Genomic DNA, 26564 nt, shown 5'->3' on the forward strand with positions numbered 1-26564 from the left:
TCCTCTATCAATACCTTCCTGACTTCCCTTCAGCTTTGCCTCAACACAGCAAAAACTGAGCTCCTCCTCATCCATAACCAACAAACATTCAAGCTCTCTCCCTCCAAAGACCCCATGATCGCCACCCTCACATCTCAAACCCCGGTACAAAACCTTGGTGTCCTAATAGACGCACATCTGAACCTGAAAAAACATATCTCCTCTGTCATTAAAGGAGGTTATTACAAACTCATGGTCATTAAAAAGCTCAAGCCCCTACTCCACACACACGACCTCAAAACTGTCATCCAAACCACTTTATCCTCCAAGATTGATTATTGCAATTCCCTTTATCTTGGCCTCCCTTTCTCCACTATCAAACCTCTACAGATATTGCAAAACGCTACAGCAAGGATCATTAGCAATGCCCACAAATCTGACCATATAACTCCCATCCTCAAGGACCTACATTGGCTCCCCATCTCATTCTGTATACTTTTTAAAATACTTAACATCATTCACAAAGCCATTCATAATGACAACTCCTCATGGCTAAGTGAACCTCTGAAATTTACCCAATCCTCCCACCCCACCAGAATGAACCATAAATGTACCTTACAAGTCCCCCCACTTAAGAAAACCCAACTTACAGCCACAAGAGATCGTACTCTGTCGATTGCTGGTCCCACTCATTGGAATTCCCTCCCTCTCAATCTACGCCTTGAGCCATGTCCTTACAAGTTCCGAAAAATGCTGAAAACATGACTTTTCCACCAGGCCTTCCCGGATTAATCCCTTGTTGCTTCCTTGCAACTTCCCCGCTCCTTTTTTATACCTATTATAAAATCTTCTGTCTCCCCCTCCTTTTCTCCACAGTAACCCGCTGAATCACCTAATTATTGTAACAATTCTGGAGATTTGCAATCTTGCCTCCCATATTTAATTTTTCACTAGTTACTGGTTCCTTTCTGTTAAGTTCGCTTCCTCCCTATTTTCTACTTATTATTCTATCAGTTATCCTGTTACACACACACACACACACACCCGTTTATTGTAATTTCCTCCTTTTTGTTAATATGTAAACTGATATGATGTGTATTTTAATGTCGGTATAAAAAAGCTGTCAAATAAATAAATAAATAAATAGATAGATAAATATTTCAGTACCATCACAAAGAAAGAACCATCTACTGCAGTACCAGGCATGTCGTTTTTGTTCCAGGCTGACATTTAAACTATTGCTCATACTCCTGTAGCCAGGAAGCACTTTACTGAGAATAGACACACAACAGTATCCTGAGACATGGGTGTGGTTGTTAATAGTCAAAAAGACCTAACTTATGTACATGAAACGTGGTTCTTGAAAACAAGATTTATAGGTGGGAAACTGAGAATGGCTTTTGATCTTGCATTTACATGCCTTTGGTTAAGAAAATGTGCCATTATTTGCAGATCTAGGATGAGAAAACTTGGCTCCCTGAAATCACGCCACCTGGTGCTATAAAGTTGATGATGATAATCAGTCGAATGAAAGCCCTTTTATTTTGTTTCAGAAAGGAATTTCAGAGAGAAAGTGCAAAACAAAATGTCCTCAGTGGCAGTCCCCATATGACCTTTATTTTTATCTGGCTATGTCATTCATAACTATTATGAGTGAGAGATTTGAGAAGAAGGGTAAATGTTTTGGACCAAGAGAAGATGTTGTATATCTAATGATGATGTGAATTTATTCCATTATTTAAAGCACTCATTTATGAGACCAGTAATGTGAGAAATAGTGGAATGAATAGATTTCATTCAAAATCTTTAGAGGATCTGAACTTCAGTAATGTACTGCTCTGTAATCTCCTTCTACATGCAACATGTAACATTTTGCTTGGACTGAGCTCTACTACTAATGCTGCTATTACTTACTTCTCTAGTCTACTTGATCTGCGCAGTACTGTAAACAAACATATCACAGGCAGTCCCTTCTCAATAGAGCTTTCGATCTAATCATGATGAACATACAGGGCAAAAGAGACTGTGAATGTCATTTATTAAGACAATGGTTAAAAATTAAATGAGGCTGTAAGGGAAAACAATCAGGAGTAAAAATTTAAAAGCAGCTTCAAAAAGGTGGGTATAAAATGGTATTTATATAAGGCAAGAAAAGCGGCATGACACACCAGCTCAGGAAGTCTATTTCAAGAATACGGTGCTGCCAGGTAGAAAACACAGAATCGAGATTTTGCAGTAGAGGAGAAAGGCATAGATAGGAGTGACTTGCCTGATGAACAGAGTGTATGAGGTGTAGAGAGAGTTAAGAGAGAGAGAAAAGAAAGGAGTTGCAGCAAGGAGCTGCAGAGTGAAGGCTCTTGTAGGTGAGTAAGAGGTGTTTGAACTGTATGTGGCAATGGATAGGAACACAATGCAGTGAATTGAGAAGAGGGGTTATATGAGTTCAGTGACCTTAGTGACAGATAAGTCATGCAGCTATATTTTGGATAGATTATAGAGGAGATGAAGGTGGCTCACTGTGAGGAGCAAGTTGCAATAGTCCAAATGGAAGCTGTTTGAGAAATTGGATAAGGGTTCTGGTAGTGTGTTAAAGAGGAGCGAGAGTAGTTGTAGATGACTCCAAAGACATGAATTGAGGGGACTGAGAGGATTACAGTGTTATCCACAGAAATAGAGAAAGGAAGACAAGGGGAAGTGGGCTTAGGGGGGGGGGAATGATAAGGAGCTCTGTCTTGGCTATGTTAAGTTTAAGGTGGTGGTGGGACATCCAGGTAGCAATGTCAGACAAGCAGGCTAAGATCTGGGACTACATTCCTGTTGAAATTTCTGGAGTAGAGAGGTATATCTGGAAATCATCAGCATAAAGATCATATTGAAAGCCATGAGAGGAAATCAAAGCACCAAGAGAAATAGTATACAGAGAGAAGAGAAGAGGCACAGGGCAAAACCTTGAGGTGCACCAAATGGTAATGGGATGGCAGTAGAAGAGGATCTGCCAGAGGAAACACTAAAACTGCGATGGGAGAGGTAAGAAGAGAACCAAGAGAGGACAGTCCCAAAATCCAAGTGAGGACAAAGCGGTAGGTGGTGATCAACAGTGTCAAAAGCAGCAGATAGGTCAAGGAGAACAAGGACTGAGTAAAGGCCTTAGATTTTAGCCATAAACAGGTCATTGGAGACTTTGGCAAGAGTCGACAGCTTGGAGATTCCTGACAGTGTTAGTGATGATTCGATGATGCTGTAGGGGAGGCTCAAAATTATCAGATGATGGTTAGAGGAGTAGAATTGAGGTGGAGAAATCTGAAAGACAGCAGTTGGAGGAAAGGATTAGTAGGGGTGGTAGAGCAGAGTTCAAGATCAAATGAGGAGGATAAGGAAAGGAGTTTTGAAGCATAAGAGTCAGAAGGATCATCAACATGGAGGTTAAAGTCGCCAAGAATAAAAGAAGGGAAAGATGAGTCAAGAAAGATGGAAAGCCAAAGAAATCTAAGTCAGTGAAAAAGGTAGAGGGGGGATACATCAGAGGGGGTCAATAAATAAGAGATAGTGGTGTGAACAGGTAGTGAGCCTCCAAGGAAGAAAAACAGTGAGACTGAGGTGGAAGAAGGGTTGAAACCTACAGAATGGGGAGAACAACAGTCCGACCCACATTGGCCTACTATGCAGGATGATTGGGAAAAAAGATAACATCCATGAGCTCTAAGGGGTTGATTCACTCCTGATTGTTTTGGCCTCCAATAGATGAATAGCCTTATTGAAGGTAGCTGGTTGCTGCAGATGTGGAATGTAAGAAGATAGAATCTCCTCTATTATGGAATGCTTATTGGAGATGCAGGGTAGGTGATACATGGTGTGTGACAGATGAGATTCCAGGCATGTGCCTCTAGCTATGCTGGCCTGTATGTAAGGGTGTTATAAGATTACAAGCCCATGACAGCAAAGCAGTGATTGAGGATTGCACGATGTGTGTAAGGAAAAATGATAGTTCTTCTGTGAATGCTATAATAGATTGTGCAGATAGGAGAAAGGATTTTTTTTTCATTTGCACACATGTTCATCTTGCATGCCAACTATTCCCCATGCCTTGAAGATTTCTAACACTCAAACCCTATTCACCTCCGTTTTTATTTTTTCTGGTTACCTTAAACAATAAATTCAATGCTAACTCTTTTTCAATGAACTTTTGCAATCTTTAAATATCGAACCAAAAAGATCTTTTAAATACATTTTTTAAAGAATTTTTAAAAGATGGAGTGGAAGGTTTCATACAAGATTGTTATGCCATTACTTCCATGTAATGTGCTATCTCAGAATATAATCATTAACCAACCTCCTCCACTTTTTTGTGTTATTTTTTATATTTTTCTATTTTCAGCGTGCTACACTCTTTAAAAATTGTTCAAAATTGTTCAAATAATAAATCAACTTCTTCAAACAACTATATCCAGCGCTGAATATCTTATAAATCCATATTCACTGCACCATTGCTCTTTTCACTATTTGATATCAACATAACCGACTTATCTGTCCTGGGCTGTTGTGCCCACTGGGCTGTTATTCCCTACGAGGCCTCATTTCAAATCCGAAGATTTTTCCTCAGGGGATGTTCATCCGGCTTTTAAATGTCGGCGACTTCAAAAATTTCTTCTAGCGCTGCTTCTTTTCTCCATATCTCGAATACCGATACGTCTTTCCAAATGCTCACACATGACTTTGGATTTGAAATGAGGCCTCGTAGGGAATAACAGCCCAGTGGGAACAACAGCCCAGTACAGATAAGTCGGTTATGTTGATATCAAATAGTGAAAAGAGCAATGGTGCAGTGTTGTTGTTGGAATATTCATTGGTTTGGGCTTTATTTTCTGTGTAGGTTGATACCAGCATAAACCATTTGAGGTAGTAAAAAACAGGGGTTCATAGAAGGTGATTCAACTAGAGCAGGGGTGGGCAACATTTTTTATGTGGGGGCCATATTACAAGTCATCAATCACAATGAGGGCCAGAGGGTGGGGCGGGCACAGTAGGGTGTGGCAGGTCCTTGACATAGCAATCAAATCTCCACCACTTGCTGCAGGCATTTCAGTATCCTGCAGGCTTAAGTGCTATCATTTTTAGCACCCAAGGAGCACCTTCAGTCATGGATCCCAGCCTCTACCAATATCAGAAAAACTTTCAACCCAACAGGTACAAGGCATTTTCCCAGCTAGCAGAACACCTCTCCTCAGGCACATATGCAGCCATAAAGCATAAATAGTAAGAAGCAGACAAGAAAGTGGAATGGAAACCCTAAAAGCCAGACTCATATGCAGTACAATAATACAAAAACAAAAATATCAACATTCCTCTTAAAACAAAATCAAGAAATATAAATCAATCATAACATTCAGGAAACCATACTAATAATAAGCGTATTTCAAAACAGATGATAAACAGAACACCTAATATTTAAGAAGAATAAAGATAACAAAAAAACCCCTTTAAACTTTAAACATTTTCCCAAAATCAATCAAATATTTCAAAACAGCAGACATATCGAACACCCAATAATTAAAACCAATAAGAATTTGAAAAAAAATGACCCCTTCTCCATACCTGGAAACTTTATTTCCAGTCACCCTGAGATTGTAGACTTGGATTTTAGGGGGGCGGAGAGGAGGGTACACACAAACCTCCTCCTTTCTCTCTCATATACATACAAGCTCATTCACACACACACACACACTCATGCACCCTTCTACCCTACCTCCTCCCTCCTTTTCCCTTCCCTCTTACTCACCTTAAGTCATTAACCCTCCTTTCAGACACTCAACCACCCACCTCACCCTCTTTCCTTCCCTCTGTCACTCACCTTTCTACTTAATCCCCTTACCTTCCATCAATCACCCCTCACTTCCACTCACCCTTTTCTCTTGCTTCATTACCCTTCCCTCTCAGTCACTGACCTCTCATTCCCACTCACCCCTCAGTCACTCCCTCCCATTCACTCCCATTCATTCCCCTCTGTCATTCACCCTCCTACTCAATCTCTTCCCTCTCAGTCATTCACCTCCTCACTCCTACTCACCCTCTTGTTTCTCATTCTCAGCCCCTTCCCACTCAGTCACTAGCCCTTCTCCACCACCCACCCACACATTCCCTTCCCTGACACTCACCACCTCCCTCTCAGGCACTCACCTTCTCCTTCCCACTCATTCGTGTCCCTTCCATTTCACTCACTAACCATTCTCACCACTTTCCTTTCCTTCCCTCTCTGTCCCTTCCCTTACTCCCTTATTATCATTCCTTATAGCAGTGCGGAGCCTCTCCTCACTGGAGGCGGGGGATGAGAACCCTGCCAGTGCCTCTCCTTGCTAGTGGGGGTGGAAACCCTCGCCAGTGCTGACACATTGGGTCTCTCTTCTCCTTTCCCCCATATAAATGTTGTGATTGGCTCATGCAGCAAATGTAAAAGCCAATCACAACACTTGCATGGGAAAAAGGCAGGCCAAGGCTGGGCATGAGGGTGCTAGTAGAGAGCTGAATGGACAACGCCATCACTGCCGTTACCGCTACTCCAAGTCGGCACCATGCTGTAGGATAAAGGTATGAGACCACTGAATCTAACCCTGCCAACTCCCGGGGATATTCCATTCCGTGCCTACTGCTCCCCATCGACTGACAACCATCAACAGGCAGTCTTGATTGATGTCTTGTAAGCACACGCTGATACATCAGGTCTCTCCTAGTTGGCAAGGATTGGTAACCCCCTCCAGCACTGACGCATCAGTTCTCTCCACGTGGTTACCTCCTCCCCTTCTTAGGGTGATGACATCATCAGCAAAGGCCAGGATCCCACGTCATGTGATTCAGCATATGATTCAAAGGGGCCTTTGATGATGTCGAGATTCGGTAAACATCACGGGCCTCACCTATTAATAATTTTAAAATGTTTGGCAGGACAGATTAAAGTGAGTGATGAGCCTGATTTGGCCCGCAGGCCATAGTTTGCCCACCCCTGAAGGGTTTCCCTGTTCCAGCTCAGAAAATTCTCTGCCCTTCCTGCCTCTAGGCCTGGATCCACCACACCATCAGCTCGACCCATGTCCATATTGTTGAGCCCTATCCCAAGAGACTGGTACTCGGCTCACACAAATGTCAGACACTCTCACATTTTATGTGCCCCGTCCAGGAAGGGGTTACAATAGTATAAAAAATATCACTGATTTCCTTATAAATTCCAGGAATTAGCAGGCGTAGAATCATTCAGGGCTAATATAAGTACTGAACAACTTGGGGCCTGATTTACTAAGCTTATTTCCCAATATACACACAATGGGAGAAAAGTCTCAATGAATCAGGTAAAGGCGTAATGTTCAGTAAGTACAGCACAGTCTTTAAGCCTGTAATTGCTCACCACTTTTGTCATTAGAAGATACTTACACAGTTAAATTGAATGCAATAGTCTGAACATTTGACCAAAAAAAAAAAGTGATGCTGACATGAAAAGTTGATGAGAAGTCTTCGAGGCCAGTGAGTGAGAGCTACCAGAAAATGTTGGAGAGAATAGGCATCAGGTAGAACAGCAGTGTAGGGAGGAGGACAGAAAGGAATATGTATGCCAAGAATGTGTAATTTACGAACATAAGAAGTGCTATGTTGAGTCAGATCAAGGTCCATTGAGCCCAGCTTCCTATCTCTGATAGTTGCCAGTCAAGGTTGCAAGTACCTGGCAGGTTCCATAGAGTAGATCTACTTCCTGTTACTCCCAGGGATAGCAATAGCTTTCTTTAGACTACCTGGCTCATAATGTGTTATAAACATTTCCTCCAGGAACTTTTCCAAACCTCTTTTAAATCCCGCAATGCTAGTAGCCTTCATAATTGTCTTCTAGCAACAGTTTCCACAGCTTGATTGTGCACTGAGTGAAAAAGTACTTTTTTAGGATTTATTTTGAATCTGCTGGTTATTAGTTTCCTGGAGTGTCCCCTTGTTTTAGTATTATTTGAAAGGGTAAATAACCATCCTTTATTTACCTGTTCCACCCGACTCATGATTTTATAAACTTTAGATGTGAATCGGTTATTTTGTAGATGTGAATCGGTTATTTACTCTTTCGGATAATAGAAGTTAGCATGTGGCACATTTAAAACTAATCGGAGAAAGTTCTTTTTTACTCAATGCACAATTAAACTCTGGAATTTGTTGCCTGAGGATGTGGTTAGTGCAGTTAGTATAGCTGTGTTTAAAAAAGGATTGGATAAGTTCTTGGAGGAGAAGTCCATTACCTGCTATTAAGTTCACTTAGAGAATAGCCACTGCCATTAGCAATGGTAACATGGAATAGACTTAGTTTTTGGGTACTTGCCAGGTTCTTATGGCCTGGATTGGCCTCTGTTGGAAACAGGATGCTGGGCTTGATGGACCCTTGGTCTGACCCAGTATGGCATTTTCTTATGTTCTTATGTTCTTTTGTCATTTTTGTCATCCTACTCTGCCCCTTTTCAGTTCCACTGTGTCTTTCTTGTGATGGAGTGACCAGAACTGCACACAGTGCTCAAGGTGTAGCCAAACCTAGATCGATTTAGAAGCAATATGATATTTTTCATTTTATCCTCCTTTCTTTTTTGGACATTTTAATTGCTGTTTTGACCATCGCCGCACACTGAGCTGAGGATTTCAAAGTATTGTCAACAAGATCCTTTTCCTGGGTAGTGACTCCCAATACAGAAACTAGCATTGTGTACTTGTAACTAGGATTATTATTCTTTATGTGCATCACTTTGCACTTTCCCACATTAAATTTCATCTGTCATTCAGTTGCCCAAACTGCTGCTCCTCCAACAGACAATAAGTGGATGTCTGTAATGGAAGAAGCCATCCAATGCAACCGAAAACCCTTTAACATTATCAAGCCTCATAAAAGAAAGCTCCTTCTGATAGGAGACTCAAACATTAAAGGAACTAATTTGGGATCTCTTTTCAAAGACAGCACAAAAATTAAAAACCTTCCGGGATCTTTAGCTGTTAGCAATGGAAACCAGGTAATCTGTGGAATTATAGAAGAAAGTACAGACTCTAATATAAATGATATCATCCATCTGGTGACCAATGACCCGACTAGAAACAGTATCCAAGCAGTGTAGAAGTATATCCAGTGTCTGAGGAAGGAGATTATGAAATATTGCCTGTTCACGAAAAGGGAAAGGAAAGGATAAGCCAGATAGAAAATTTCAATACAAGGCTGAAAACATGGTGTAGATGTGGATACATTGGAGGCTGGGGTCGTGTATGGAGCAGTAAAAGACTATATTACATTGTCAGTGGCAGGAAAGTAGATCCTAAGTGAGAAATTCCATTCATAGATAATCAGGCGGTGGTGGAAGGTGGCCAATCAAATTGGAATGCCACCTCCAAGCAATACAGGAAGTAAGAGTACATAATAACATAATCAATCAGCTCTACATTCCACACTTAAGCAAAGGACCAGAAAAGGTGACTATGAAGATAAGCAAACCAAGGGAGAAAAGCTGGAAAGTTATGACCACAAATGCTCCTAGCCTGGGCAACAAAATCCCAAATCTGCAGGCCCTAATGGTGGAAGCAGATTTGGGCATTGTTGCCAATACAGAGACCTGGTTCACAGAGTCTCATGACTGGAATGCGGCCATTCTGAGCTATAACATGTTAAGAAAGGACAGAGCTATTTATGTCAAAACAATATCAATGCAAACCAAAATGCAAGGAACACGAGGTAGGGAGGAAACATTATGGACTATCTTAAAACAAGATGTCGGAGATTCTGCTGAAATGAAGAATAGTGAACTATCTACAATCCAGTAAATTGCTGGATCCAAGACAGCATGGATTCACCAGGAGAAAGTCCTGTCAGACAAATCTAATTGATTTTTTTGATTGGGTGACTAGAGAATTGGATTGAGTAAGAGCACTCAAGGCGATTTACTTAGATTTCAGCAAAGCTTTTGATACAGTCCCACATAGGGGGCTTGTGAATAAAATGAGAAGCTTGCGAGTGAATGCCAAAGAGGTAGCATGGATTACAAACTGGTTGACAAACTGGTAAATGGAACTTACCCTGAAGAGAAAACGGTGTTAAGTGGAGTGCCACAAGGATCTATATTGGAACCAGCTCTGTTCAATATCTTTGTGAGTGACATTATGGAAGGGATAGAAGGTAAAGTTTGTCTATTTGCAGATGATACTAAGATCTGCAACAGTGGACACTCCTGAAGGAATAGAGAGAATGAAAAGTGATTTAAGAGAACTTGAAAAGTTGTCGAAGATTTGCATCTGGGATTCAGTGCCAAGAAGTGCAGAGTTATGCATCTGGGATGCGGTAATCCAAAAGAGTTGAATATGATGGGGTTGAAAGACTGATGTGCACGGACCATGAGAGTGATCTTGGAGTAATAGTGTCTGGCGATCTGAAGATGGTGAAGCTATGTGACAAGGCGATAGCTAAAGCCAGAAGAATGCTGGACTGCATTGAGAGAGGAATAACATTAAGAAAAAGAAGCTGATAATGCCCTCGTACAAGTCCTTAGTGAGGCCTTACCTGGAGTATTATGTTCAGTTCTGAATCTCATATCTCAAAAACAATAGACAGGATGGAGGCAGTCCAGAGAAGGGCCACCAAAATGATTTAGGTTCAGTATCAGAAGATTTATGAGGAGAGGCTGAAGGACCAAAATGTGTATACCCTGGAAGAGAGGAGGTGCAGGGGAGATATGATACAGACCTTCAGAAACCTGAAAGGTTTTAATGATGCGCAAACTTCAAACCTTTTCCATTGGAAAGAAATCAGTAGAACTAGAGGTCACGAAATGAAACTCCAGGGTGGATAACTCTGAACCAACACCAGAAAATATTTCTTCATGGAGAGGATGATGGATGCCTGGAATACCGTTCCGGAGGAAGTGGTGAAGATGAAAATAGTTAAAGAATTCAAAGTGGCATGGGATAAACACTGTGGATCCCTAAAGGCTAGAGAATGGAAATGAAGAAAAGGGTACATGGGGGTAACTTGCTGGTGTGGCAGTTATTACTCTTAACCAATAAGTCTTGGTGCTTTTGACGCAATTAAAACATCATATTCCGCTTTGACGGCGGTGGGGAGGGGTGGAACATAAGAACATAAGAAATTGCCATGCTGGGTCAGACCAAGGGTCCATCAAGCCCAGCATCCTGTATCCAACAGAGGCCAAACCAGGCCACAAAAACCTGGCAATTATCCAAACACTAAGAAGATCCCATGTTACTGATGCAATTAATAGCAGTGGCTATTCCCTAAGTAAACTTGATTAATAGCCATTAATGGACTTCTCCTCCAAGAACTTATCCAAACCTTTTCTGAACCCAGCTACACTAACTGCACTAACCACATCCTCTGGCAACAAATTCCAGAGCTTTATTGTGCGTTGAGTGAAAAAGAATTTTCTCTGATTAGTCTTAAATGTGCTACTTGCTAACTTCATGGAATGCCCCCTAGTCCTTCTATTATTCGAAAGTGAAAATAACCGAGTCACATCTACTCGTTCAAGACCTCTCATGATCTTAAAGACCTCTATCATATCCCCCCTCAGCCGTCTCTTCTCCAAGCTGAAAAGTCCTAACCTCTTTAGTCTTTCCTCATATGGGAGCTGTTCCATCCACTTTATCATTTTGGTTGCCCTTCTTTGTACCTTCTCCATCGCAACTATATATTTTTTGAGATGCGGCGACCAGAATTGTACACAGTATTCAAGGTGTGGTCTCACCATGGAGCGATATAGAGGCATTATGACATTTTCCGTTTTATTAACCATTCCCTTCCTAATAATTCCTAACATTCTGTTTGGAAGAGGAATTGAATTCAGACAACGAACATGGACCCTCACTTTTATGGTCTGGGGTACTGATATGTAGACATAAGGAAAAAAGTACAGGACTGTTTCTAAGGCCAAGTCCATAAGCAAAACACAGCAGCACTGTCTGAATTTTGAAGATGTTGCTAGCAGTAAATTTTTTAATGTTTATCCTATGGCCTGGGAATAACTGTACAGAGCAGCAGTTGCTACCCTTAAGAGAAACATGGGGGTAACCTGCAAGGTGTGGCAGATACTACCATACGAAGCTTGCTGGGCAGACTGGCTGGACCATTTGGTCCTTTTCTGCCCTCATTACTTTGTTACTATGTAAGGTCCTTCTGCAATCTGCTACTGTTTTAACAAATTTGAATACTTTTGTGTTATCTGAAAATTTGATCACCTCACTCGTTATTCCTTTTCCAAATCATTTATGAATATGTTAAACAACATAGGTTCCTGTTCTGGTGTCTGTGGCACTCCACTAATGACCTTTCTCCATTTGGAAATCTGACCATTTAGTCCTACCCTTTGTTTCCAGCCTTTTACACAGTTACCAGTCCACAATAGAACAGTGCTTCCTATCCTATGACTTTGTAATTTCCTGAGGAGTCTCATGAAGGACTTTGTAAAATACCTTCTGAAAATCCATATACATTATATTAACCGGCTCACCTTTATCTACTTGCATAGTTACACCTTCAAAAAATTCTAAAAGATTGTTAAGACAAGACTTCCCCATGCTAAAACCATGTTGACTCTTTCCCATTAAGCCATATTTATCTTTATAGCCAGTGATTTTGCTTTGAAGAATGACATCTACCATATTACCTGGCATCGACATCAGACTTACACTGGAGCTCTTTTTAACAATCGTTGTCATATTAGCCACATTCCAGTCTTCAGGAATCATGGTTGTTTTAAATGAAAGGTTACAATTTAATAGTAACAGGTTATCAATTTCATGTTTTAGTTCTTTTAGAACTCTGGAACGGATGCCATCCAGCCCAGGTGATTTGTTACTCTTTAATTTGTCAATCTGGTCTATTGCATCATCCATTATCACAGATATTTGTTTTAGTTGATCAGAATCTCCATCATTAAAGAATGTTTCAGGTGTGGGTTTGTTCCCAACATCCTCCTCCATAAAGACCAAGGCAAAGAATTTATTCAGTTTGTCTACTGTTTCCTTGTCCTCCCTAAACACTCCTGTTGTTCCTCAGTCCTCTAGCAGCCCAGCTGACTCCCTTATAAGCTTTTTGCTTCAAATGTACATGAAAAAGTTGTTATTAGTAGTTTTGCCTCACTGGCAAGCTATTCTCAAAGTCTGTCTTGGCCTGTCTAACTACTGTTTTATACCTATCTTTCAGTTAATATTCAAACCATGGGACTCTCTTTGAATTGGCAACTTTACTGTGTAAACTTTCTTGCCTTTAATTCCTTTCCTAATTCTAAATACGAGAAACTGTATATACTAAACTCTGGGTATATGCATATAATTACAACATCCCATGTGTGTTTATATAAGAGTAATCTACTGCATTTTAAAATGCATACTGAGTATGTTTAGTTAATTTAGAGCTGTATTTTACTATGTGGTAGAGTGTACACAGTTCATCAGCACTTTATCGTGAGCAAAGCAGATTTAGAGATGACTTTGGGTTAATGAGCAATAAATGAAGTGCAATTGTTCTTGAATTAATGGAACAAGAGAATAACAGCAAAGATATTTATTATTTAACAGCGATTACAAGGAATTAATTGTTAGAAACCAGCATTCAGCAGATTTTGTGCATATATGTCCTTAACAACAGAGACAAAATGCAGTGGTATAAGAAAAAATAGAACATGGAAAATATATGCAAGAAATCTAAATAAGCATACACTCAAATTTATTGCAAGGATAATTGATTTTGCTAGCTTTAATGTTTGTTCATTTAAGCTTGCTTAGCTGATTCTTCAAAAAGAAGATTCAATTAGAGCAGGGATGGTGAATAGTTCTCGAGGGCCACAAACAGGCCAGGTTTTCAGGATATCTACAATGAATATGCATGAGAATGATCTGCATGCACTACTTCCACTGGATGCAAATCTTTCTCATGCGTGCTCATTGTGGATATCCTGAAAACCTGGCCTGTTTGCGGCACTCGAGGACTGGAGTTCGCCATCCCTGATTTAGACTGCATAGATGGCCTATTGATTAGAATAATGGGGTAGAAAGTAGGAGAGTCGGTTTCAATTCTTTTTTTCTGCCATTGACACCTGTTATGACCTTGGCTAGGTCACTTTATCTCTGTTTGCCTCAGGTACCCCCTAAATTCTAAGCTCTCTGGGGCAGGGACTTGTACTTCTGCGTTATTTGCTGTACGGCGCCCAGGGTGCTAGTCAGGGAGAACCAAAATGACATCAGCCTTTAGACTGAGTCCTCAGACTTCTCCCCCTCCCCGTTCACAATTTCCATTGAGTATGATAAAGCAGAAGTATGAAGTAAAGCTTTATTCCTTGGAGCTTCTAATCCTATTTTGGGCCCTGTGGACATTTTCACCGGCTCCTCTTCAGCTGTGGTTTCTATCAGTGCAGCTGCTGGAAGCCAACTAATGAGGGAGATGAGGTGTCCCTCTCAAGCCCGGCGAAGGGACCCCCTACTGATGCTTTCATTCAGCCCAGCATTTCTTCAGTGGTTGCACCAGACCCATGTGGTTGTGCCAGTGTCATGGTCAGAGGGGAAAGTGCTGAACAGCTGATGAGAGAAAAATTCAATGGGTGCCCAGCCGAGCCTGCTATGTGGAAGGATGCTGACCCAGAAAGCACTGAGCAGGAGGGAAGCCTGAGGATTTAATCAGCTGCTTCGCTATCAGGAGCTCCCCAAGTGGGAGAGTTGCTGCTTCTTGATGCCTTCAGGCTGGGGTCCCTGAAGACAGTATTGACTCTGGGCCAGGTTCGGGATGCCTCAGTGAAGCTGCCAGTAGTTGTCAAAAGCATCTCACTGGAGGAGGTGTGGAAGATGATGTCAGGTCTGGAGGGCATTCTGTCAGAGGCTGCCTTGAGCTACTTTGTAACTTTACTGGTGAAGCAGCTGCTAAAGCTGGGGCTCAGTGTTTGAGGTTTGCGGAGCAGGAACTGAAGTTTAAAGTGTGAGAAGCAAATTTCTTCCTTGCATGCCACTAAAGCTACATCGATTAAAGACAATATTTCTTTGTGAAACAAGATTGAGATCTTAGAAAATCAATCCCGATATGGGAATTTATGGTTCATACATTTTCTTGCAATAAAGATATTTTTTCCATTGGATATATTAAAGTATTTTCTTGAATTTTGCCTCCAGTTTTTAGGGCAGACTGTATTCCAGTATCTAAATATCAAGTGGTGCTAGGTGGGACTGGTATGGATAGTCTTGCGCTACAGGATAGTTTCAACTTAGCAGATTTTCTGGAACACCCCCAGGTCCATTGGGATTCTCGTTTGTTTCTTTGCACTTGACATGGATAGACATTTGGTTGGTGTTGCCAGCAGCAGGGGACAGGGGCAGGAGGGAGTACCAGCTTTCATGAAAATCAACACCTACTGGCCAAGCTAAGAATGGGCATGCAGGAAGTTGCAAAATGAACCATGGTCTGGGGCTTCTAGCCAAGGCACCTCACTCCGATGGCTAAGTCTACATGGGAGAAATATGGAAGAGGATTAAAAATGTGGGGGATGGAAGGGACCCAGGCTCCTGCAAAGGAAGGCTCATGGTGTTATAACCCTAAAAGAAGCCAGTTCCAAGTGATCTGACAGCCCAGAAGGAGTGGGTGGAAGCTGCTAAGTCAACAAACAGGAAAGATCGAAGCCATGTAAATGACAACATCTGTTGGAGTTGCTGGTATTACTCTAATTGTACACTGATTTACTACAAAGGGAAAGCTAACTCAAGACAACTAGAAGTAAGGAGAAAAAAAGATACTGCAGGATGCCTTCCACTTGTAATGTAATATAGCACCTTACAGAGAAGGTACACTTTTTTACTTAGAAGGAAAGCACATCTTCTATGCTATATTTCAGCCTATAGTAATGATCACCTTCCATCAAATAAGTTACTTTAAAATGATGATTTTACATTTTTAAGTAGCTTTGTGGTAATTTCCCTGTGCCAGTGGCTGCATTCAAGTCTAGAGGAGGGTCTCACACAGGATCCCATAAAGTGGCTGGCTTCAGTGCAGTCTACGGTTCCTTTTCCTGGACCTGCCATTACGATTGCTCAAAGATGATGTACCTAAACCATCAAGATCACACATCTGAAGAAGGGGGCCTGCTTGATCTGGAAGGCTCATGCACATCACCTTTCTTTCTTGATAATTCTTAAGTTGGGTCCACTACAAAGTTTCACGATCTGTTAAAAAAAACCCAAAAAATCCCATGTTCTCCCAGACCAATGCAGCTGCTGAAACTCAGTCTGACAAAATAGCCTCTGAGTGAGTGACACAGTCCACCTGCAGTCAACATGGGCCAACTGGACACAATAGAAAAAGTGTGATGTGTGACTGGCTTGTAAGCATGCCTGCCTGCAAGAGAATAGGAGATCTGAAGGAGAGCAGCATAACAATGACTTAAAACGAACCTTTTTGACTGATATGGGAATAAATGTTGATTCAGTAAGTGCTTGTCACCTGTACTTTTGTAGCATTGGCTGGTGCACAGATGTAGACTGAGGTTCTGTCACTCCACCTGATATCCCTATACAAAGGATGAACAGGATGTGGCAGACGGAAATGTAAATAAAGCCTTGGTGTGAGCACACAGACACGCCAGAGGCTACTGCGAATCGTTCAGAAAGATGCTGTTTTGGTGCCAAACTGCATCCCTTCCTCCCATAACGCCGTTCATGTCCCAATTAGGGCTTTCTTTCTGAAGGGTAGCAGAATCAGCCAAAGAGGCAGCAAACACACACAAAAAAAAGTCTGTACAGTAATTTCTGTGAGCCGCAGCCCAGGCTCTCATTAGCAACAGGATTTGTCCAGCTTCCAGTGGTAGAGATGAGAAGGAGGATTAAAAGATCGCCCACTGAAAGGACCCTAAAACCTGGGAGGGGACAGCGCATCAGCTCGCAGGGCTCCAGGAGCGGCTCCCTGCGACGTTCCAGGAAGGGGCTTTTATTTTGAAGGCGCTGCCGGGCAGGGAAGGCTCTTCTGAAGAATCACTGAGTCATGAAGTTGGTGTTCTCTGCTGCGCTCCTCTTCTCCGCCTAAGCAGTCTGAATCTGCCCCCGAGTACCTGCCAGCTCCGGTCCCGCCGTGCCGGCACTGCTGCCTGGACCTGCCTCCTCGGTGGCTGCTAAGCCGAGCCAGCAGGACTTTTCAAAGGTAAGGGGGGGGAGCAGTCCTCCTTGGTAATACCGGGTGAATTATTATTAATTTGCCTCTTGCAAGAGAATCACTGACAACATAGGTGACAGAAAGTGAGAGTTCTGGACAACCGACTGTCATTCAATCCTGAAACTTGAGCATATTGGCTGTGGTTGTTATCCCTACTTCCCCCCCACTCCCCCCCCCCGTATTGAGGAACCCCCCCCAAAAAAAAAAGTTATTTGTTAATTGATTAGAGCCCCTTCCAGAGCAGTGTAATCTACAGTTATGCTCCTGGTCACAGCTATTTCACCTTTATACATGCAGTAACTTACCTATTGCTGTTTTCCTGCTCTGACTATGATGGCTGAGAAGCAGTTGTACCTAACATAGGCTAATGAGGAACCGATGTGCTGTTTAATCGTAAAATAATGGGGGGGGGGGGGGGACCCGGCTGTGGCTCCCCTCTGACTCTCATGAACATGTATTTCAAATAAAAAAATTGCTGGCAGGAGTAAAAAAAAAAAAAAAAAAAAAAAGGGGAGGTTGGGGGAGATTATTTTAAAATCCAAACCCTGTACTGTGACTGTGTACTTGGTATTCAGTTTGACATTATGTGGATTCGGTTTAAAGACCTGTGATTTTGTGCTTTACTAGCAAATTCTTGTCTTTTCTGACGTGCTTAGAATTGGGTGGCAGAGAGCGGGGCTTTAATGGGATCTGATTACGCTGGAATCTCTCTCTACAGCTACGGGCTAGGGCAGCTCACATCTAGGCTGAACGAGACATTTGCTTAAATTTTGGTGCCGGAGACTAAAAAAATACTGCAGCATTTCATGGCTGCTGCAGCAGCAGGGCCAAGGGGAGAAAAGGGTTTGACTGCCTCATAATGATGTGCTTACAGAAACTTGGAAAGCAGAGATGTGCCTTGGCTGTTGAAAGGAAGCCAGCTGGGATAATGCTAAGACAGAGGCACTGGCCAGCCACTGCAGAGCTCACATGTTAGGCAAAAAAAAACCCCTCCCTAGGCAACCATTTCTGGCAGACCTGTGGGGCACATTGGATTTGCCGCTGGGCCAAACTGTAAGGTGCTCGTTGAGCCTTTGCTGACTCCTATACTGACACCGGTGGCGTCACTAGAAAGAAGTATTTTGAGTGGCAACAGGGGGGGGGGGGCAGCCAGGTATGGAGGGGGGGGGGGGCAAGCTAAACTGACATTTCCACACATCTTAGCTCCCCCTGCCATTAAATTGGCTATAAATGTTACAATAAGTAAAAGTCCTAAGATCCTTCTGTACAATTACATTTTAAAAAAAAAAAAAAACCACCAGTTTAAACCTCCCAACTATTAAGATTATTTGGTAACCTCATTCAACCTATTCTTCTATATGGATATGAGGGTGGAGTTTAAAGTCTGTACAAAAAGGGAAAGAAAGAATCTCAGCATAGATCCTGCAGCTCCAGTTCAGTAATTCATAATGCATCCACAGAAAGTCCCCCAACAATGGACATTGACCCCTTACAATTCACCATACAAAAAAACCCCTTTCGAATTCTGTGGTCACCTCAGTAGCAGCAAGACAAACACCTTCCACTGCCAGACACTTTGTGAAGTAACACAAAACTCTAACAAAAAGAAACTTAGGACCCATATAGCAAACCTGTCATAACAAAGCAGCACTAACTCCAAGGACTCAAGCAGTAACAACCCTACCTATGAAGAGGCAACACTGGAAATATTACACCAGGCCCTAAAACACCATTGCATTTATTAGGGAAACAGAATAAATCAGGCTGTTAGAGATCCCTCCACAGAAACTACATGCTAGCAGAATACCTCATCTCACTCACACATGCAGAACATAGACCCTTGCCAAAGAGAATAAAGTATAAATAGGAATTTTCAAAGAAAAACTGAACTGAAAACAGCAACAAGACAGATTCCGTATGCAGTGCAACAATTGGAAGACAGAAACATCACTATTCCTCATAAAACATCAAACAACAAATCAAGAATATAAAACATCAGCCACACTAAGAAAAAGAATAAATATTTCAAAACATCTGACAAATACAATAACATTCAATAATTAAAACCTCATACACATTTTTAAAAAGTTCCCAAACATAGGCTTGCTCTGAGGGGTTGGCCCAGCGGCATCAGGAAATGACGCTTGCTTAAACGTGACTCCTGCTGCCTGCTGGGAAAGTGGATTTAAGTCGGAAGATCACGCAACCGACGGTTACATCTCACTAATCTCAGTATAAGATTGGGCAGGGTTTGGTTTATCCGATGCAGAACCCTTGGGGGTAACACTTGCCACTCTGTAACAGCTTCTGTGCCTGGCACTACACTAATAGTAGCTCTGTCTTTCAGAACTGAAAAGTAAGCTAGGACCTGTCATGCAGCAATGTATTAATGCAATTAGGAGCATGTGATGCTTTATTAGAAAGATTTTATTCATTTGTCTTAAAATGCAATTAGGAGCATGTGGCACTTTATTAAAAAGATTTTAGAGAGGAGATTCATTTGTCTTAAAATGCAATTAGGAGCATGTGGCACTTTATTAAAAAGATTTTAGAGATGAGATTAATTTGTTTTAAAAGAAGTAAAACAAGAGATGACATAAACATGTGGCATACACCCCCGTCCCAGGGCAAGCATTACTAGAGGAAGGAGCACTCGATTTCAATAGACTCCAGTGCAATGGAAACCAGACTCTTAGCTTTATGCCAAAGTGGCTTAAAGCCACCTGATCATGTTATTAATAAAATCATCTATTGCCATTGCTTCCCATATCGCATCTGCTGCCATTAACTCTTCACAATCTGAGATCTGAGGCGCACACAATGTTTGAAGAAGTCCTGTGAATTTGTAAAAAAAAAAAAAAACCCAACTCACTAAAGGCAACTTTAAACTCTGTTGGCAAAAGTGAACAAAGGTTGCTGTTCTTTTCCTCTCCTGAGGGGAAACCTATAAGCTGAGCCCGGAGCTCGGCTCCTACCTCAGTCACCAAACAGAAGCACTGTAGACCATAGTGTTTGGTCGGCTCTACCGAAATGCAATTTAAATCTCAGGTTTGCTACAAATGATAAGCCCTTCAGGGAAGAAACATGCTATGGGGTAGATTTTAAAAAGCATTTACTCGAGCAAAACTGGTTTTTGCTCGAGTAAATACACTTTACTCAAGTAAGTGGGCTTTTCAAAATTGCTACAATATATGCCATTGAATTGTCCATAGGATTTACTCAAGTAAGTGCACTTTACTCGAGTAAATAGCTTTTGAAAATTGCTACGATAGTATGTCACATTTACATGCGTAACTCCTTTGAAAATGACCCCCTATGAGCATTATTCTTTTTCTATGAATATCCTATTATGAGCAGATGTGATAACCAAAATGGTGACAGAATTCAAGCACGGGTAGAGCAGTTACAAAAAGCTTTGGTACACTGACAAAAGAGGGAGATGACCCGAGACTGAGCAGAGTCCGTAATGACACAGTAAGCAAGAGCACTAGTCAGACTGGGTGGTCCATGAGTCTTTTTCCGTATGAAAGTATTGCCACCTAAGATATTAAGTGGGAAATTTTACTGCGTTATGGATTGATTAATGGACCTCATTTTAGGGATGGTGTTGTATCAATATGTGGAATAGTTGCAGGGTTAATATTTAGGTTAAAGGTATAAATAGCATGATTGTTTGCATGGGGCACTCTAACCAAAACACTAATTCATGTATGAGATTACACTGGTAAACACATTTTTAGAAGATATCTGCTTCAGCGATAAAATATGGCATTTATTATTGATGTGAATATGCTGCATTCAGATATGACAATTAAACCAGCTGATTGAGTACTGTTTCCATGATATGCAAGTTTTTGTGTAGATCATGCATAGATAGTAGAGTTTTAATCATAAATTTTTGTGTATTTATGGTTGCATAATATTTCACCTGCCTTTAAAAATTAAATCAGGAAAAGGATTATAGAAATAAAATTTGTGATAAATCAAAAGGCCAAAACTTATTATGTATCTGTATGTACATAGTTTAGTCCTTATTCAGTGGCTCTTCTTGGCTTGTCTCTTATATTCATTAAATGGAACATCTCTTGTCACTTCTAGCAATAGCTGCAAGCATTGATGGGCTCCTTTTGCCCTATCATTTTTCCATTGCTGCAATGTCCTGGTGAAATCACTCGCCATGCACATCACTCCCTGCTCTGCAGTTTGGTGCTAAAAAATCGAGATGAGAGTGCAAAAAATGTTACTTTAGTGACACCTTCCTTTATCTTAGCTTCACTTAACCTTGGAAATTTACCACTGAATGTACTTGAAGGCTGCTGTAGTTTTGTCTAAGGCCTTGTGCCCAAAAAGCAAGTACTATACAAATCCAGTCAGATAGAATTCATAGATTTAGTCAAAGATGTATGTCAATCATTTATGGTTTCATCTGAGATCCTTTCCCTTTTTAACTCACTAATCCTCTGCAATTCCCAAGTCAAAGGTCGTATATACTGACCCAATAGCATATCATGAAAACTAAAGCCAATCAACAATTTTAAGCATCATTTTCCATTCTCGGATTTAGTAAAGTTTGACCACATTCATATTGGAAACATTTTGGCTGCAGACCAGTGTTATTTAATACTGTGTGTTTGGCATGGTGCTTATTATAGTTTTTCTATATGTTTCGTATTGTATTTTTAAATTGATTTTATTATAATTGTAGAAAAAGCTATCAATAAATATAAATAAATAAATAACTATGAAGTTGATATTCAGATGGTTTGTCCAGCTGAGTCTGGGTCTTAGCCAGACAAACTGCGAGTTTTACATTTTCTGCCACTCTGAATGACTCCAATTTATTTGGCTTACTGTTTAGCTGGGTAAAGTTTAACTGGATAAGCTAGAAGTATTCTAGTGGCATTCCAGGGTGGAAAGTTAGCTGGATAACTCATACGACTGACTCCGATATGCAGAGTTGGCTGGATAACTTATCAGGCTCAGTCCAGTCATGCTGAAGAGTAGTCCTAAAGTTTGCCAGGTAGGTTTATCCAAATAGCTAGGACTTTATCCAGCTATATTCAATGGTGCTGCTAATCAGCAGCACACCACTGGATATCCTTGACAATTTATCCAACTAACTGTAGCCAGAGAAATTGTCTGCTCACCGTGCTACCGAATATTGATCTGTATGTTACTTCTCCAATATGCACCTGTGCATGACTGAAGCATTCTGAAAAGCACCGCTGAAAGGAGACTATTTTTCCTGGTGTTGGTGTCGATGCTAAGAGAAAGGAGGGGGCTCAAGATGACAGGAATAGGTACAATGTAAAGGATCCATCCCGAAACATCAAGCTTTCCTTTTTATTTCTACATCTAAGGAAATGCAGGACATGAAATCAGTGTTGGCTTACCGATTTGTATCTACTCAGCTTAAATTTTCTTCTCTGTAAAGATGCTTTGTTCTCCAAAACATCGCACCAGCAGGTGCTTATATCCTAAGAACAACCTGCATTAAGAATTAGTGTTAATGAAACTACTCCAGCATGACAAAATCATGGCAAGATATAGAAAACTACAAAATGAGTCCTGGATGACTGGAGTAGCTAACTAAGGGGGAAAAGTACAGTACATCTTTAATTAGGCCTGAACAGTGCAAAAAACTGTCATTTCACACATCAGGCACTCAGTTTACATCATGTTTGTTTTAAACATAAAGGGATCTGTATATTTTATGAGAGATCATATGACTTTACAGACAGATCTTCTCTCTTATCGATATATTTTGGAGCAACTGTGTGAATCCTTGAGGTCACATTTCCACTTAAGAAGCATGAGCTAGAATTCATTATTTTGAATCCACCAGTTCTCTACCGCATGTATCCCAACATTCTGAAGCACCTGGAAGGGAGATCTGGCGTAAAGGAATGGGAGACGCCTTAATTCCCCACCAAATCCATTGCCAGCAAACATGTAGGAGAAAAAAAACAACATAATAATGACAGCAGAAAAGGACCAAATGGTCCATGCAGTCCACACAGCAAGCTTCTTCTGGTAGTATCTGCCACTCCATGCAGGTTACCCCCATGTTTCTCTTAAGGTTGGCAGCTGCCACCCCTTGCAATTATTCCCAAGCCTTATGATAACCCACAAAAGATTTACTGCTAGCCACATTTATACTGGATGATTCAGACAGTGCTGACGTGTTTTGCTTATGGAATTGACTTTAGAAGAAGTCCTGTGCTTTTCCCTTATGTCTGCACATCAGTACCCCAGACCATAAAAGTCAGGGCACATGTTGGTTGTTGTCTGAATCCAATTTGTCTTCCACCACCCCTACCCCCACCTATCGCGGTCAAAGCGGAGAGTGATGTTGTAGTTGCGTCAAAAGCATCAAGGCTTATTGGTTAAGGGTAGTAATTGCTGCTCCATGCAGGTTACCCCCATGCGTATCAGTTCCCCAGACAGTAGAAGTCAGGGGAACTTTTCCTCTGCCATTGAAGCGGAGAGCAATCTTGCAGTTGCATTGAAAGCATCAAGGCTTATTGGTTAAGGGTAGTAACTGCCACACCAGCAAGTTACCCCATGCATCCTTTTCTTCATTTCCATTCTCTAGCCTTTAGGGATCTACAGTGTTTATCCCATGCCCCTTTTAATACTTTGACTGTTTTTGTCTTCACCACCTACTCTGGAAGGGCATTCCAGGCATCTTACCACCCTCTCTGTGAAGAAATATTTTCTGGTGTTGGTTTTCAGTCATCTCACTGGAGTTTCATTTTGTGATTTCTATTCTTCTGATTTCTTTCCAGCGGAAAAGATTGGAAGCTCATGCATCATTTAAACCTTTCATGTATCTGAAGGTATGTATCATATCTTCCCAGCACCTCCTCTCTGCTAGGGTAGATCTTTCAGCCTCTCCTCATAAGTTTTCCACTACTAACACCACACCATTTTGGTCACCTTTCTCTGGACCATCTCTATCCTGTCTCTATCCTTTTTGAGATATGGGCTCCAGAACTGAACATTGTACTCCAGGTGAGGCCTCTCCAAGGGCCTTTACAAGGGCATTATCACCTCCTTTTTCTTACTGGTTATTCCTCTCTCTATGCAAGCCAATATGATTCTGGCTTTAGCTATCATCTTGTCACATTGCTTGGCAGCCTTCAGATCTCCAGACACAATCACCCTAAGATCCCTCTCTCAGTCCGTGCACATCAGTCTTTCAACCCCCCCCCCTTCCCCCAACCCATACAGCTCTTTTGGATTACCCCATCCCAGATTCATGAATTGAATCCCAGCAGTCAAATCTGCAAACACTCTTCAAGCTTTCTTAAATCTCTTTTTGTTCTCTCTACTCCTTCTGGCATGTCCACTCTGTTGCAGATCTTAGTTTCATCCACAAATAGAGAAATCTTTCCTTCTATCCCTTCTGTAATGTCACTCACAAATATATTTAACAGAGCCAGTCCCAATACCAGTCCTTGTTGCACTCCACTTAACAATATTTGTAAAATAACCCGCTGTCTCCTGTCATTCAACCAGTTTGTAATCCCCTCCACCACCTTAAGAACATAAGAACATGCCATACTGGGTCAGACCAAGGGTCCATCAAGCCCAGCATCCTGTTTCCAACAGTGGCCAATCCAGGCCATAAAAACCTGGCAAGTACCCAAAAACTAAGTCTATTCCATGTTACCGTTGCTAGTAATAGCAGTGGCTAATTTCTAAGTCAACTTAATTTATAGCAGGTAATGGACTTCTCCTACAAGAACTTATCCAATCCTTTTTTAAACACAGCTATACTAATTGCACTAACCACATCCTCTCGCAACAAATTCCAGAGTTTAATTGTGCGTTGAGTGAAAAAGAACTTTCTCCGATTAGTTTTAAATGTGCCACATGCTAACTTCATGGAGTGCCCCCTAGTCTTTCTATTATCCGAAAGCATAAATAACCGATTCACATCTACCCGTTCTAGATCTCTCATGATTTTAAACATCTCTATCATATCACCCCTCAGCCGTCTCTTCTCCAAGCTGAAAAGTCCTAACCTCTTTAGTCTTTCCTCATAGGGGAGCTGTTCCATTCCTCTTGGTAGCTCTTCTCTCTACCTTCTCCATCTCAATTCTATCTTTTCTGAGATGCGGCGACCAGAATTGTACACAGTATTCAAGGTGCGGTCTCACCATGGAACGATACAGAGGCATTATGACATTTTCCATTTTATTCACCATTCCCTTTCTAATAATTCCCAACATTCTGTTTGCTTTTTTGACTGCCGCAGCACACTGAACCGATGACGCCTAGATCTCTTTCTTGGGTAGTAGCACCTAACGTGGTAGTTTTCCACGCTCAAGACTTCAGAACGATCATCCAAGCAGTCATATTTTCGAAACTGGACTACTGCAACTCCCTATTGCTAGGTCTACCTTCATCATACTCCAAACCACTACAGATGGTTCAAAATTCAGCTGCCCGTATTCTGACAGGCGCAAGGAAAAGAGACCACATTTCACCCATCCTGAAAGAGCTTCATTGGTTACCCGTATACTTCCGCATCATGTATAAAGCCTTAACTATCACCTATAAAACGATACATCAACTCACCACTCTCGATCTCCAATTCCCTCTCCAAGTACATAATTCCACTAGACCTACCAGAGATGCATATAGAGGTTCCCTCCTGGTTCCCCCAGCGAAAATGACCAAACACATCACCGTAAGAGATCGTGCCACCTCCACAGCTGGCCCTCTACTGTGGAATTCCATTCCTACAGACCTCAGACAGGAGCCCTGCCTCCCAAATTTTAGGAAAAAACTTAAGACTTGGTTATTCAAGCAAGCCTTTCCGGACACAACTCAATGACACAATCCAATAGCTCCTAAATCACCTTGCCGTTTGTTTATAACATTTATTTTGTATACTACATTTAAATTGTATATTGTTTAACCATTTCTATCCTCTTTTCTATTTTTCCTACTCCAAGTTTGGCCACCTTTGTTAAATGTAACTGTACCTTCTGTCACCACAGTTCTAGTTCTATGTTCTTAAGTTCTAAGTATTTTATTGCACCCCCATTCTATGTAAACCAGCAAGATATGTTTTCATGATTGCCGGTATATAAAAACTCTAAATAATAATAATAATATGGAACCCAACATTGTGTAACTATGGCATGGGTTATTTTTCCCTATATGCATCACCTTGCACTTATCCACATTAAATTTCATCTGCCAGTTTGATGCCCAATTTTCCAGTCTCACAAGGTCTTCCTGCAATTTATCACAATCTGCTTGTGATTTAACTACTCTGAACAATTTTGTATCATCTGCAAATTTGATTACCTCACTCGTTGTATTTCTTTCCAGATCATTTATAAATATATTGAAAAGTAAGGGTCCCAATACAGATCCC

At 41.3% G+C, this 26564-nt stretch overlaps 1 protein-coding gene across 6 annotated transcripts in view; it reads left to right on the forward strand.

The window, feature by feature from the left end:
* The window catches only part of PALLD (palladin, cytoskeletal associated protein), an 805838-nt gene that overhangs the window by 583094 nt on the left and 196180 nt on the right, over positions 1 to 26564 (forward strand). The window contains exon 1 of one of the 6 annotated variants that reach the window (XM_029573098.1): positions 17013 to 17158. The exons of the other annotated variants lie outside the window; for them this stretch is intronic. The gene's annotated coding sequence lies outside the window, so the exon portion shown is untranslated. Of the gene's footprint in view, positions 1 to 17012; positions 17159 to 26564 lie in introns of those variants that run through there. 6 annotated transcript variants of the gene reach the window in all.

This window comes from Rhinatrema bivittatum, chromosome 1 (assembly GCF_901001135.1).
Source record: "Rhinatrema bivittatum chromosome 1, aRhiBiv1.1, whole genome shotgun sequence".
Lineage (NCBI taxonomy): Eukaryota > Metazoa > Chordata > Amphibia > Gymnophiona > Rhinatrematidae > Rhinatrema > Rhinatrema bivittatum.